The sequence below is a fragment of the Mus caroli genome, chromosome 17, assembly GCF_900094665.2.
Source record: "Mus caroli chromosome 17, CAROLI_EIJ_v1.1, whole genome shotgun sequence".
NCBI lineage: Eukaryota > Metazoa > Chordata > Mammalia > Rodentia > Muridae > Mus > Mus caroli.
This window is the reverse complement of record NC_034586.1, coordinates 44,059,440-44,063,178: the sequence shown is the minus strand read 5'-3', so window position 1 is coordinate 44,063,178 and position 3,739 is coordinate 44,059,440.

Genomic DNA, 3,739 nt, shown 5'->3' with positions numbered 1-3,739 from the left:
GACCAGGCTGGCCTCGAACTCAGAAATCCGCCTGCCTCTGCCTCCCGAGTGCTGGGATTAAAGGCGTGCGCCACCACGCCCGGCCCTGTGCTACTCTTATAGTGGGCTGGTTCTGTCTATGATGATGTTCAGTGTTGATGTCTCTTTTGGATGAGAAGACTTTAGGTACCCTCCTGCCCACCCCACTTCACAGAGAAAGTTTGATTGACTTGGTTTTATGATTTGGCAGCATGATCTGCTAATTGGAACCAGAGAGGTGTGCTCTAAGCAGCCTTCACTACTAGATGTCCTCTCCTTGGAGGCCCTGGTCTTTGTTTCCATGGATTCTCTCAGCTGAGATTCAGATCTTCCAGGGCTGCTTGTGGCCACCAAAGCTGTGTTTGCATCATTAGATTTCTCCACGTCTTATGCTTCAATGTGGTACTTTTCTGAGAACCCCTCGTTTTCCTCTCTTAAGTTATGAGTCATAAAACTACATTTCAGTGTAATGCCTGAGTGGCAAGTGCAGAAGTTAGGGTCTTAGTTAAGATTTCTATTACCATGATCAAAGCAACTTTGGGGGGAAAAAAGAGTTTATTTGGCTTACACTTGCATATTACTGTTCATCATCAAAGGAAGTCAGGGCAGGAACTCAAGCAGGAAGAACCTGGAGGTAGGAGTTGATGCAGATGCTATGATGCCCTGATGGGATGCGAGCTTACGGGCTTGTTCTTCAGCCTGCTTTCTTATAGAACCCAGGACCACTAACCAGCACAGGGGTGGCCCCACCCACAATGGGCTGGGCCCCCATTGCTCACTAATCAAGAACGTGTCTGATAGGCTATTTTTCTTAATCTTATGGAGGCATTTTCTTAATTGAGGGTCCCTCTTCTCAGATGACAGTTGTGTTAGTTAGGGTTCTTTAGAGTCCCAGAACTTATGGAATGCCTCTCTATATTAAGGGAATATATTGTAATGACTTACAGTCTGCTGTCCATCTAACCCAGCAAGGGGCAAGTGTGCATAGAAAGTCCAAGAATCTAGTAGCTGCTCAGTCCCACGGGGCTAGTTATTTCAGCTGGTCTTCTGTATAAGCTGGGGTCCTGAAGAAATAGGTTCCAGCATCGGTGCTGGCAAGAAAGTGCAAGCAGGAGAAGAGTGAGCCTTCCTTCTTCCGTTGTCTGTATGTAGGCCCCCAGCAGCAGATCTGGCCCAGATTAAAGGTGTGCGCACCACCACGCCTGGACCTAAGCTGTTCTTTATTTGGAACTTGCTCTGTCCCAGGCTGGCCTTGGACTCAGAAATCTGCTTGCCTCTGTCTCTTGGGATCAAAGGCATGTACTACCTTGCCAGGGCCTAAGGCTTTCATGGCCACTAGACCTCAAGATCTCCATGTCAAGATCTGGGTCAGAAGCCTGTGTCTTCCAGCCTCAATATCTGGCTCACAGGTGTGTCCTCCATCATTTCTGGATTGTAGTTAAGTTGACAACCAGGAATAGCCGTAACAATGGTAGCTTGTGTCAAGTCGACATAAAGCTATCCAGCACACACTCTAAAGGAAAAAAGGCAGGTTTTTGCCAGCAGTAGAGTTGGGGTGATAGAGGTCAGCTACTTTCATATTCTGTGTCATACACACAGAATATGTGTACTTCATGTTGCAAAAAGGAGTCAGCACATACATGACATTCTAAGCTTAGCACATACGCAATGGGCGTGGCCACATGCGCTGTGGGCGTGGTTTACTTGTTCCGAAGTAAGCCCTCCTCCCAGCCCTAGTGACACCAGCAGACACTAACTAGATTGTTTCCCCGCCCCCAGCATATTTTATTTATTAATTTCATGTGTATGTGTGGAAATCAGAGGACAGAAAACATTTAGAAGTGGTTCTCTCCTTTTGCCACGTGGGTCCTGGGGAATTAAACTCAGGTCTCCTTTACCTTTGAGTCATCTTGGTGGGCTCTACACTCAGGGTTTTGAGAAGTGTCTGGGGCCAAAGATCCATGGAAAGAGGAAGGAATGCCCAGGATGATAACAAGAGAGGCATAGACACCCCAAGTCTCAGAGACCTGGCTGGTCACTTGCCCAAAGTAGGGGTGGAGGGCTGACCTCCGCATGACAGACAGCCTATGTCCTCCTATATGGTCTGGTAAGAGATGAAGCTTAGCTTAGTTTTTTAGACCGTTAGCCCCCAGGCTCTTCCATTTGCCAGCTCTCTAAGTGAAGCATGGCTTTAAAGACCCGATTCCTGTCTCTGCTTGTTGGTTTCTTTAGGCTTCAGGCAGCAGGTGAGTCTGGGAACTCCAGGAATAGACAAGAACCTTGGAGCACGCTGTGTGGCACCAGCAATGTTCTGACCCTGTTGTCATGGTCCCCTTTACCCACAGCCTGAAACTTTCAAATATCTGACCCCACTGAGAGGAGCGGGTCTCTGCATTAGGCCCAGAGAACAGGTAGAAGTCAGTCGAGGTTGAATCCTATTCTGTACGGATTCTTAGAACTCACTTTGTACACCAGACTGACCTTGAACTCACAGAGATCCTCCTGCCTCTGTGTCCCAAGTGCTAGGATCAACGTATATGTCACCAGGCCTGGCTTCAGTTGTTGTTTTTAAAGAGAGACGTCTTTAAAAGATTTGTTTTCTCTTCTAATGGATGCATGCGTGTGTGTGTGTGTGTGTGCGTGTGCGTGCGTGTGTATGCGTGTGTAAGTATGTATTCACTGTGTGTGTCCTGAGTGTCATGTAGAGGTCAGAGTATTACTCTCTGAAGTTGGTTCTCTCCTCCTACTTTGTAGGATCCAACTCAGGCCTGGCATCTGTCTGTCTGCTGAGCCATTTTACTATCTGTTTTGTGATAGAGTCTTGTGTAGCTCAGCTGGCCTAGAACTTGCTGTGTAGCCAAGGTTGGTCTTGAACTCCTGACCCTAAGGCTTCCACTGCCCAGGCACTGGGATCATAGGCAAGCACCATCATGCCTGACTTTGCATAAAGGAAGCAATTTACCCCTCTATAGCTTTTTTTTTTTTGTTAAGAATTATTAATTTCATTTCCCCCAAATCTTCTTTTACAGTTCTTTTATGTAGAGGTATTTGTGATTCACAGATCCCTTCCACATCTCTTAGAGATGTATTGTTCAGTTTTTGTTTTTGTTTCTTTTTTGGTTTTTCAAGACAGGGTTTCTCTGTGTAGCCCTGGCTGTCCTGGAACTCACTCTGTAGACCAGGCTGGCCTCGAACTCAGAAACCCACCTGCTTCTGCCACCCAAGTGCTGGGATTAAAGGTGTGCACCACCACTGCCCAGCCATTGTTAAGTTTCTTTTTTTTTTCTTTTTTAAAATTTATTTATTTATTATATGTAAGTACACTGTAGCTGTCTTCAGATACCCCAGAAGAGGGCATCAGATCTCATTACGGATGGTTGTGAGCCATCATGTGGTTGCTGGGATTTGAACTTGAGACCTTCAGAAGAGCAGTCGGAGCTCTTAACCACTGAGCCATCTCTCCAGCCCACATTGTTCAGTTTCTTAAAACGCCTTCCGAATTATGTTTTGATTAAAAACCCATCCAGTTTCCCAGAATGTGCCTCTCAGCTGACTGGCTGTACCTGGGACAGACAGACTTGCAGAATTCAGGATTCGACTTTCATTCTCAAAAGAATGCGTGCTTCCTTCCATAGAGTGGACCTAGGGGAACAGAGAGGCCTTAACCGATGACTGCAGAGTCTGCTGTGCATTAAAGATTACCCCAGAGGTGTATGGGGAG